The sequence below is a fragment of the Salvelinus fontinalis genome, chromosome 14, assembly GCF_029448725.1.
Source record: "Salvelinus fontinalis isolate EN_2023a chromosome 14, ASM2944872v1, whole genome shotgun sequence".
NCBI lineage: Eukaryota > Metazoa > Chordata > Actinopteri > Salmoniformes > Salmonidae > Salvelinus > Salvelinus fontinalis.
Genome location: NC_074678.1, coordinates 39,877,145 through 39,889,650, shown reverse-complemented (window position 1 = coordinate 39,889,650; position 12,506 = coordinate 39,877,145). Strand labels below are relative to the sequence as shown.

General features: G+C 44.6%; 1 pseudogene; it reads right to left on the bottom strand.

Moving 5' to 3' along the window:
• The window catches only part of LOC129869328 (disintegrin and metalloproteinase domain-containing protein 10-like), a 64,855-nt pseudogene extending 52,823 nt beyond the window's left edge, over nt 1-12,032 (bottom strand).
• Between the last annotated feature and the right edge of the window lie 474 nt (nt 12,033-12,506).

Genomic DNA, 12,506 nt, shown 5'->3' with positions numbered 1-12,506 from the left:
CCTGAAATGTCATACCTTCAAATTCTTCAGAATATAGATGGAAGAGATCCGCTGTACTGGATCTGTTTTTAGAGAGCAAAATCAAGCAAAATCAAGCTTCAATATCGCATGAAGGCCTTCGCATCAATGTCCCACTGGGCACACACTGGTTTAATCACTGTTGTATCCGTGTCATTTCAATGAAATTAAGTTGAACTAATGTGGAATAGATGTTGAATTAAGGTCTGTGCCCAGTGGGGAAGGCCTATGTGTTTGTTGGTCAAAGGATTCCACAGAGGACAAGCTTAGGCAGATCTCCTGTCTTAACTGACAGTTCCAAGCTAATGGGAGGCCAATGAATGGGAACAACGGTGCAAGATCCCCCTGCATCGCGTGACGAGTCAAACCTCAACACTAAGCTAACAACGGTGTCAAGTATCACACAGGACTAAATAAAAGTAAGTATACCCGCATTGGGTCCGCCAGAGTAGATAAGCAACATCAGAAGGCAGTATTTGGGTGTATTCATCATGTCTCAATTATGTTGTTAATTCGTTTTTAATGTTGTTACCAATTTGAATAAACATATTCTATCAGGTAGAATTTCACTGTAGATTTACAGTATTATCCTGGCACCAGAGTTGCCAGCTTAATACTGTAATGTTGCGTTACAATACTGTTTTCCTTACTGTAAAAAATTACAGCAAGGATGCTATAAAATGTCTTTACAGTAAGGAAAATAGCACTGTAAAACATATTACAGCATATTACATATTACAGCATCACTACAGTATTAAGCTGGCATCTGTGATGCCAGTATAATGCTGTAAATGTACAGGGAAATTCTACCTGAAATCTAAATGGAGTGATGAATCACTCTTCACTATCTGGCAGTCCGAAGGACAAATCTGGGTTCGGTGGATGCCAGGAGAACGCTACCTGCCCGAATGCATTGTGCCAACTGTGAAGTTTGTTGCAAGAGGAATAATGGTCTGGGGCTGTTATTCATGGTTTGGGTTAGGTCCCTTAGTTCTAGTGAAGGGAAGTCTTAACACTACAGCATACAATGATATTCTAGACAATTCTGTGCTTCCAACTTTGTGGCAACAGTTTGGGGAAGGCCCTTTTTATTTAATTTTTTAGGGAGTGGATCAGCTTTAATATTGCGGATAGATAGTTGCTCTCCATCAATGTAATTGTCTGCATCATTTCCAATCCCCATATATTTTTGGGATAAATATATATATCTATATACAGTACATACACATACCCATATACATACCCATATACATACACAGTTGAAGTCAGAAGTTTACATACACCTAGGTTGGAGTCATTAAAACTCGTTTTTCAACCACTCCACAAATTTCTTGTTAACAAACTATAGTTTTGGCAAGTTGGTTAGAACATCTACTTTGTGAATGGCACAAGTAATTTTTCCAACAATTGTTTACAGACAGATTATTTCACTTATCATTCACTGTATCACTATTCCAGTGGGTCAGAAGTTTGACTGTGTCACGATCGTGTGGTGGATTGACGGACCAAAATGCAGCTCTTGGAAAATAAGCCATCTTCTTTTATTTTAACACGAACGAAGATGAACACGACACAAAACACTTTAACAAAAAACAACAAAACGACCGTGAAGCTACAAACGTTGTGCACAAACAGACAGGCTACTAACGTTCTTACATAGACAATTACCCACAACCAATGAGAGCCTATGGCTACCCTAAATAAGGCTCCCAATCAGAGACAACCGAAATCAGCTGTCTCTAATTGGGAACTCATTCAGGTAACCATAGACTCTCCTAGATAACTAACCACCATAGACAATGCTAAACATCTACACTCAACACAAAACCATATACTACACCCATTAACCCCTTTACCAAATAAACACCCAAAACAACAAAACATAAACATTCCCCATGTCACACCCTGACCTAACTAAAATAATAAAGAAAACAAAGAATAATAAGGCCAGGGCGTGACATAACCCCCCCCTTGAGGCGCGAACTCCGGGCGCACCATACACAGTCTAGGGGAGGGTCTGGGTGGGCTCCCCTCCACGGTGGCGGCTCCGGCTCTGGTCGTAGTCCCCTCGTCACCACAGTACCTAACCACCTCCTAGGCTTTCTCCAAACGACCCCCCTCCACATTAACCCCATTGCATTAAGGGGCAGTTCCGGACTAAAGGACAGTACCAGGGTAAGGGACAGTACCAGGATAAGGGGCAGTACCAGGATAAGGGGCAGTACCAGGGTAAGGGGCAGCACCAGGGTAAGGGGCAGCACCAGGGTAAGGGGCAGCTCCAGGGTAAGGGGCAGCTCCGGACTGAGGAATGGCAGCTCCGGACTGAGGGACTGCAGCTCCGGACTGAGGGACTGCAGCTCCGGACTGAGGGACGGCCCATGGCTGGCTGACAGATCTGGCTGCTCATGGCTGGCTAACGGATCTGGCTGCTCATGGCTGGCTAACTGATCTGGCTGCTCATGGCTGGCTGACGGATCTGGCTGCTCATGGCTGGCTGACGGATCTGGCTGCTCATGGCTGGCTGACGGATCTGGCTGCTCATGGCTGGCTGACGGATCTGGCTGCTCATGGCTGGCTGACGGATCTGGCTGCTCATGGCTGGCTGACGGATCTGGCTGCTCATGGCTAGCTGACGGATCTGGCTGCTCATGGCTAGCTGACGGATCTGGCTGCTCATGGCTAGCTGACGGATCTGGCTGCTCATGGCTAGCTGACGGATCTGGCTGCTCATGGCTAGCTGACGGATCTGGCTGCTCATGGCTAGCTGACGGATCTGGCTGCTCATGGCTAGCTGACGGATCTGGCTGCTCATGGCTAGCTGACGGATCTGGCTGCTCATGGCTAGCTGACGGATCTGGCTGCTCATGGCTGGCTGACGGATCTGGCTGCTCATGGCTGGCTGACTGATCTGGCTGCTCCTGTCTGGTTGGCGGCTCTGGCAGATCCTGTCTGGTTGGCGGCTCTGGCAGATCCTGTCTGACGGACGGCTCTAGCGGCTCCTGTCTGGCTGGCGGCTCTAGCGGCTCCTGTCTGGCGGACGGCTCAGTGGGCTCATGGCAGACGGGCGGCTTTGCAGGCTCATGGCAGACGGGCGGCTTTGCAGGCTCATTGCAGACGGATGGCTCAGATGGCGCTGGGGAGACGGGCAGTTCAGTCAATGCTGTGCAGACGGCAGATTCCTGCCGGCTGAGGCGCACTGTAGGCCTGGTGCGTGGTGCCGGGACTGGTGGCACCGGGCTGGGGACACGCATCTCAGGGCTAGTGCGGGGAGCAGCAACAGGACGCACAGGACTCTGGGGACACACAGGAGGCTTGGTGCGTGGTTTAGACACTGGTGGTAAAGGGCTGGAGACACGCACCATATAGCTAGTGCGTGGAGGAGGCACTGGTGGTAATGGGTTGGGGCGGGGAGGTGGCGCCGGAAATACCGGACCGTGCAGGCGTACTGGCTCCCTTGAACGCCGAGCCTGCCCAACCTTACCTGGTTCTCTGCTCCCCGTCGCCTGACCAGTGCGGGGAGGTGGAATAACCCGCACCGGCCTATGTAGGCGAACCGGGGACACCATGCGTAAGGCTGGTGCCATGTACGCCGGCCCGAGGAGACGCACTGGTGACCAGATGCGTTGGGCCGGCTTCATGACATATGGCTCAACGCTCAGTCTAGCCCGGCCGATACGTGGAGCTGCAATGTACCGAACCGGGCTATGCACGCGTACAGGAGACACCGTGCGCTCTACTGCGTAACACGGTGTCTGCCCGTACTCTCGCTCTCCACGGTAAGTACAGGGAGTAGGCGCAGGTTTCCTACCTGACTTCGCCACACTCCCTTTAAGGCCCCCCCCAAGAAATTTTTGGGTTGTACTCACGGGCTTCCAGCCTTGTCTCCGTGCTGCCTCCTCATATCGCCTCTCGGCTTTCGCTGCCTCCAGCTCTTCACGAGGGAGGCGATATTCTCCAGGTTGATCCCAAGGCCCCTTACCATCCAGTATCTCCTCCCATGTCCAGAAATCCTTTGTGGTTAGGTCCTGTTGCCGCCTTCCATGCCGCTTGGTCCTATGGTGGGTAATTCTGTCACGATCGTGTGGTGGATTGACGGACCAAAATGCAGCTCTTGGAAAATAAGCCATCTTCTTTTATTTTAACACGAACGAAGATGAACACGACACAAAACACTTTAACAAAAAACAACAAAACGACCGTGAAGCTACAAACGTTGTGCACAAACAGACAGGCTACTAACGTTCTTACATAGACAATTACCCACAACCAATGAGAGCCTATGGCTACCCTAAATAAGGCTCCCAATCAGAGACAACCGAAATCAGCTGTCTCTAATTGGGAACTCATTCAGGTAACCATAGACTCTCCTAGATAACTAACCACCATAGACAATGCTAAACATCTACACTCAACACAAAACCATATACTACACCCATTAACCCCTTTACCAAATAAACACCCAAAACAACAAAACATAAACATTCCCCATGTCACACCCTGACCTAACTAAAATAATAAAGAAAACAAAGAATAATAAGGCCAGGGCGTGACAGACTGTGCCTTTAAACAGTTTGGAAAATTCTAGAAAATGATGTAATAGCTTTAGAAGCTTCTGATAGGCTAATTGATATCATTTGAGTCAATTGGAGGTGTACCTGTGGATGTATTTCAAGGCCTACCTTCAAACTCAGTGTCTCTTTGCTTGACATCATGGGAAAATCAAAATAAAATCAGCAATTTCCAAACACCTGAAGGAGGCCTACAAACCTGACTCAGTTGCACCAGCTCTGTCAGGAGGAATGGGACAAAATTCACCCAACTTATCGTGGGAAGGTTGTGGAAGGCTACCTGAAACGTTTGACCCAAGTTAAACCATTATAAGACAATGCTACCAAATACTAATTGAGTGTATGTAAACTTCTGACCCACTGGGAATGTGATGAAATAAATCAAAGCTGAAATAAATCATTCTCTCTACTATTATTCTGACATTTCACATTCTTAAAATAAAGTGGTGATCCTAACTGACCTAAGACAGGGAATTTTTACTAAGATTAAATGTCAGGAATTGTGAAAAACTGAGTTTAAATGTATTTGGCTAAGGTGTATGTAAACTTCCGACTTCAACTGGATATGCCAATTATGTGATGGTTCGACCGCATTCTGTCCCCTATCAACACTTGTTTTACTTTTGGTGCCAGAGAGAATGACATAAGAAAGTAATCAAGATGACTAGCTTGGGGAAGGCACTCTCCTGTTTCAACATGACAATGCCCCGTGCACGAAGTGAGGTCCATACACAAATGGTTTGCCGAGATCCGTGTGGAAGACCTTGACTGGCCTGCACAGAGCCCTGACCTCAACCCCATCCAACAGCTTTGGGAGGAATTGGAACGCAGACTGCGAGCCAGGCCTAATCACCCAACATCAGTGCCCGACCTAACTAATGCTCTTGTGGCTGAATGGAAGAAAGTCCCCGTAGCAATGTTCCAACATATAGTGGAAAGCTTTCCCAGACAAGTAGAGGTTGATATAGCACCAAAGGGGGGACAAACTCCATATTAATGCCCATGATTTTGGAATGAAATGTTCCAAAATCAGCATGCGTCCACATACTTTTGGTCATGTAGTGTACCATTGGAAAGGAACACGCACAGCCCAAGGCATATTCAGACTTGTTGTTATGCTGGGGTTTATGTTTAAGTTAGGGAGTCCTTTGAAATAAAATGAGCGAAGATGAATGTGAAATAGGAAACAGCAGTTTCATTACAATGGTGTTAGAGTTTCATAGTGGTAATGACAGAGGTCATGAAGTAATTTGTGGAAGTAAATTGTGGTTGACATGGTCACACTAACATGAATTAGGGTGAGAAGTTATCTTTATTTAGTTGTATTAGATCATGATATGCTGGAAAGTCCTATTGGACACAGTGTGTGAGACAGAGATATGAAGTGTCTGATCATAGTGTCATGCTCTTTGTGACATGACTTCATTAATACTTCCCCCCCAAAAGGAAAAGAGGATACACCCAACATCCAATCTACTTGGAGAACGTTTTATAATAGACCATTTATATATTTTGGGGAGCAATGTAGAACACAAATCAAAATATTCTCATCAGACTAATAAAAGGGAAGTAAAAACCTGTACTGTAGCGTTTTCAACGACCTCCTTTTACTTGCAAATATACTCATTCAAGGAACAAATGTGGACGTTTTAAGTTTGGGAAACTGCAATAGAGACATTCCCATCCCTAACGGAACAAGGCAACCCATTGACTGAACTGAACTATGGTGCACTCTCAGTCTCCGCATTGAGTGTCAAATCCAATGTCAAAGCCAGGTTCTTATATAAAGCCAGGTTCCTATATAAAGCCAGTGTCAAAGCCAGGTTCCTATATAAAGCCCATGTCAAAGCCAGGTTCCTATATAAAGCCCATGTCAAAGCCAGGTTCCTATATAAAGCCCACGTCAAAGCCAGGTTCCTATATAAAGCCCATGTCAAAGCCAGGTTCCTATATAAAGCCCATGTCAAAGCCAGGTTCCTATATAAAGCCCATGTCAAAGCCAGGTTCCTATATAAAGCCCATGTCAAAGCCAGGTTCCTATATAAAGCCCATGTCAAAGCCAGGTTCCTATATAAAGCCCATGTCAAAGCCAGGTTCCTATATAAAGCCCATGTCAAAGCCATGTTCCTATATAAAGCCCATGTCAAAGCCAGGTTCCTATATAAAGCCCATGTCAAAGCCAGGTTCCTATATAAAGCCCATGTCAAAGCCAGGTTCCTATATAAAGCCCATGTCAAAGCCAGGTTCCTATATAAAGCCCATGTCAAAGCCAGGTTCCTATATAAAGCCAGTGTCAAAGCCAGGTTACTATATAAGGTGGCAGGTAGCCTTGTGGCAGTAGCGTTGCGTGGGTAAAATCACCAGGGAAGCCAAGTCAGGAAAAAAAGCCATATTACAACCTGTGTTGTGATAATTGCGTTGTTCGCTCTATAACCTGTTAGTTCATATTCCTTGACACTGTGAAATATAGGCCTAAGGCAGAGACAATAAGAAGAAACAGTGGCAGAATAAATTCAACCACAGCACAACCACATTCAACCACGGCACAGGACCATTCACAACTGACCTCACTTAGTTTAACTCAGCGCTGTTTGGCTATCAAGGGAGGCCAAATGCTCTCTAGCTTCCCTTGCACTCAATGCTACGGGCGGCAATAACGTCATATTATTTTTGACCAGACAGCATCAGATAGATGGACTACACATACTGAGACAGAGGGCCGCTGTTTTGCTCGCTCGAATGCTTTCTCCAGTGAAATTACATTTAGCCTCTTGCGAATTTAAGGACATTTAAGAAATGTTTTTTTTTTTATTGGTACATTTTGGGGGGAAGCCATCCATGAATACATGCCACTGCCTAGGGGTTAGAGTCGACAAGGTGAAAAAATTGTCAATGTGCCTTCGAACAATTAATTTGTAATTTGTAGTAGATGAAGAACAACTGATGAACTGTAACTGTTTTAATGCCAGGGACATACCCAAACAGGGAAACAGATTCCAATCAAAGGTGTTATCACATGCTCCACTAAGGCAGTTATTTATCTTATAACTTGTCCTTGTGGTAAAAATTCTGTGGGTAAAACAAAGCGAGAATTAAAGGATGAATCTCCGAGCATTGTAGCACCATTAGGTGCAAAAACTCAACGTACCCAGTTGTGGCCCACTTTTAGGAAGTGAACCATTCGATTTTGTACCTACGTTATATCGGAGAGCGGGTGACCTCGGTCTCAACATAGACTTTGATCTGAAGCCATTCTTGTGATTTTGCTATTCATTGTAAATGTTTGTAGGCCTATGTAGCCAAATTGTATCTATGATCGTATGTTATCCATTCATGTTTTTTGTATGTTCTATTTATCTGTAAATTAACCAATGATATCAAGACACACGGTCATGATTACAGACACCTGTGTGTGTCCTTTGACACTATATAAACAAGTGACCTGCAGTGTTTGTCATTATACCCTGATGAAGACAGCTTGTCTGTCGAAACGTTGGTTATTAAATTATTGCGCCTGAGCTCCTAGAGTGTGCGGCTCTCCTTTTCTTTTTCAAGTGTTCTACTCCGCTAGCCAGCACCTCGCCTAAACAGGTGTGTGTTTCTTTCGCCTCCAGGGACACTGAGAGGAACTAATCATGACAGATCACAATATAGGCCAGACAATGTAATGTGTCTTAGACTGAAATGGAGACGTAAAACCTAATTCAACTTCTTGTCTGATCTGGTTTACCTCCAGAGAAACACAGCTGTCATAAGTAGAGGTGGTCTGAGCTTCAGCCACTCTCATTTAGGTTAATATTTTGCTCTTCAGGGCTGTAACTGATCTCGCCAGCTGCTCTTCTACTCTATGACTGCCTCCCCCAAACCTCCTGCCTTAAACTGATTGGCCAAGGTTGGACAGCCTGATCTGAAATATGACATCACACACAAAATCCAGCCCACATGGAACCCCACTCCACACAAGGTTACTTTAGGACATTGGGGTGGGTTGAAACACTATCGCTCCCCATGCAATAGGATGTGATCTCAATAGTTAATGAGATCTCTAAAGTTGTAAATGTACCCATCTAGTCCGGTTCTGAGTTTTTTCTTTCTGCTCCCTGCACACACAGCCTTTAGCTCTCGTCCCACAGGGGCAATATGTTTTAAAGATGGGAATAAATTGTTCAAACTAGGGCTGCACCATACCAGCATTTTTTTAATACCAAATATTGTGATTGTGATTTTACATGCGATATAGATTAAAACATTTGGGTTAACGGATGGAATCATAGAAATATAATTATTTATATTAAGAAGCAAAGAATCATCATTCTTGATTGGAGCAATCTGTTGAACACATCTGCCCTAACAGTATAGCGAATCTGACAGCGAGGAGTAACTGTGACAGGGCAGGGATTTGTGTGTAGGAAGCAGGCGCAAGAGGAGAGAGGGAGAGAGACGACAAACAGGGTCAATTCTAAAAACGGAAGTTACACGCGCCTGAGTGGCATTTCAAAAATATTGCATGCGATATGATCTCTTGTGATATGATCTCCTGCGATATGATCTCTTGCGATATGATCTCCTGCGATATGATCTCCTGCGATATGGATATTGCACATGTCAATATTGCGATTAGATGTGAATTTGATGAATTGTTCAGCACTACTTCAAACCAACTTTTACTAGCCTTTTTGGTTGCCTGTGACACTAAGTTAAACCAACATTACATGTGACATCCAAGCTGACCCTACAAGTGAGCGGTATTCAGACTCAGCCAAAGGATTGCGAGTAATTAGGGAAGACTATGCCCTAGCTGTATTCTTTTGTTGTCCCTGGGTTTATGGGAATTACCGAACCACATTAATCTTTAGACATACCCAAATATTAATTTATCCATATGGAACGATATACAAGAATATTACAAGATTTGTATATGTTCTACCTGAAACTTGTAAGTAATACATATGGCATCAAATACACATACAAGACCCACAGTAGATCCTTGTAATATCTGACTTATATGGATGGGCAAGCTTTAGCCAAACAGAAATGTTGCATGTGTTGTATATAAATCATTGAGAGACATGTAAAGTCTCACATACATGGGAAATACACATTTCAAAGCACTTGGATCATAACAAGTACAGAGGCTAATTTCATGAATCATTTCATTTATTGTGTTCTGTAGAAAGTTCAAATTTCATCTTTGGGTGCGAGGAAGGTCCACTCCATGACATGCATAGACTACCTTTTGCAAAACATTGAATACAAATATCATGAGTAAATACAAAATTCACTGTGTTTTGCTCACAGAATATTAACACATTGTCTTCGTCAGAAGAGAAATGTCTGCAATTGTGTTCACCGTGTCCGGCAATCAGTATATACTACTGCACAATATTCTAAACTATCCCATCAGTGTCATACCATGTACAATATATGGAAAGATTTGGAGAATGGGGACTGTCTGATTGTTATGATTTTTACAATATTGCGGACATGTAGAGAAATAAGTTGGGTTACTTATACGTAACTTTGGGTTACTCCTAGGTCATCATCTCCAACAAAATGAACTTCCAATATAGAACATTGTTTTGGTGTGGATTGAGGCCTATATAGTATTATTAGTTGTTTTCTTCCATTTTAGTCACCTTTATTTATTTCTACTGTAGATTGTTTTTCTGTACCCCAATGAAAAGTCTACAAAACTACAAGCAAACCAACCTTTGTATTTATACATAGAATTTGATTGTGATGATACAAACATGGCATTCTTCACATTTGGTTCACATTACTTTCAATTACAGTAATATGCAATGGAGCTGGACTGTGGACACTGAATATGCATGCATGGTCTGACTACCTGATTAGTGTGTATGGCTTTGTGAAAGTCTGATGGGAAGTAGATGGTTGACATGTAGGTCAGTGTTCTGATCAGAGATCCTCTGGCCAACTTCTGCACCATGCAATGGCCATACTTTCCTATGGTATACAAACACTGATCACCCATGTTAAGAAAGTGGGAGATTCTAAAAATACTCCCACTTTCAAAATAACTACTGAGTTGTTTTTGTGTTATGTCTTGCTATAGGTCTGACCATGAACTATTTCTCCATCCCAGCAACTCTCTTGTATCACCTCGCCACAGAGTTTACAAGAACCTCTCTCATCATGTTTAGGGGCAGCTCGATCACTATCCAATATAACTCTTACGTTTGGTGCCCCAAGGGCAGTCACCTCAGTGAACTTTGCAAACGTCTTGACATGATGCTATACAGTTCTCATTTTATTAACAAACTATTTAACTTCTGCTGTTGCATTGGTTAGGGAGGTGTCAGTCTACCATGAAAAGCACGGAAAACACCCCTTGTTTGCACATTACTGCATTTCACTTGTTTCAGGAGGTATCCGTATCCTCAAACATAAAGGCTGGGTGGGCTCACAAAGGACCCCAGTGTACTACGCTTTGGCGAAGGACCAATAAAAATAAGGATAAAAAATGTAGGTGCTGGGTTTTTATATCGGTAGCAACCACCACAGAGTTTCTGTCCAGAACACGAGGAAGCAGTATTTCCAGTTCAAGGGTATTAATGAAGATCCACACACACACACACACACACAACACCACTGCTATAGCTCTCGCTACATGTGTTCCTCAATCGGACAAGATCTTAAAAGGCTTTCCTCTGCAAGCGATGATTCATCTCAATGCCGTCAGGAACAAATCGGTATCCATGTTCATCAGTAGATCCACATGTACAACCTGGGTGGTCATGCACTTAAAGATGATGCACCATCTCTTTTAATTTCTTTTTGATTCTTGATAACATACGGTCCAAAGCAGTCCACACCTGTAGAAAAGAATGTGGGCTTGTAGGCTGGCTTCGCCACTTCCTGCATTTGGCGCAAGCAAGCTGGAAATGACGGATACCTGCCCTTCCCCCTCAGAATCCAGAATCCTTTACATACAACCGCAAACACCCTCTCTTGGCCCGGATGCCACAGCTGCTCGTCAATTTTTTTTATCAGTAGCTTTGTGAATGGATAAGCTGTGTCCAGGACCACTGGATGAAGGATGACAGGGCCCAGCTGATCACATCTCCGAAGGCGACTTCTAACATGGATCAGTCCAGTGTCGTTGTCATACTCAGGGGCCACAGTCACCAGACGGCTGCCCGGAGGGACTGGCTGAGACAGTGTCTTCCCACGTGTGATATCGTCAGCTGGATTGCTCTCCGTGTCCACGTAACAACAGGATTGGGGATCCTTGAGCTCCTGTACGTCTGTGACTCTTGTTCCAACAAATACTTTGTACCTGCAGGAGTCTGACTGGAGCCAACTTAAGACGGTTGTAGAATCCCACCAGTATATGAAGTCATGGATCTCCAGGGTGAGTCCTCTTCTGAGGACCACGGCCAGCTGGGCACCGGTGAGTGAAGCGCAGAGCTCGAGTCTTGGCATCGACTGTTGTCGTTTCAGAGCCACTCTTGATCTTGCTGCAAGGAATGCCACTTGGATCCGTTAATTGGTGTCTTCAATGCGGAGGTATAAGACGGCACCTTACGCACACTCTGAGGCATCACTGAAGACATGGACACTTCTTGTGCTGGTTGGGAGGTCCATGTCGGTGCTGACGTAACACCATGGCAGTGTGACCTGAGGCAGCTGTGGAAGTTTGTTCTCCCAAGTAAGCAACGCTTGGAGAAGATCTTCAGGTAGGTCTGGGTCATTCCACCCTCTTTTCTTGTCTCAAAGCCTCTGGACCATGACCTTGGCCCTTGTGGTGTATGGGACGATGAAGCCGAGTGGATTCTACGGCTGGCAAGGATCTGATATATGTTGTGTATGGTGGGCTCAGCTTTCTTTATTTGACCTTGCTTGTAGCCAAGAGTGTCAGAAAGACATTACCATCATAGTCCAAGGGTAAGCTCTTGG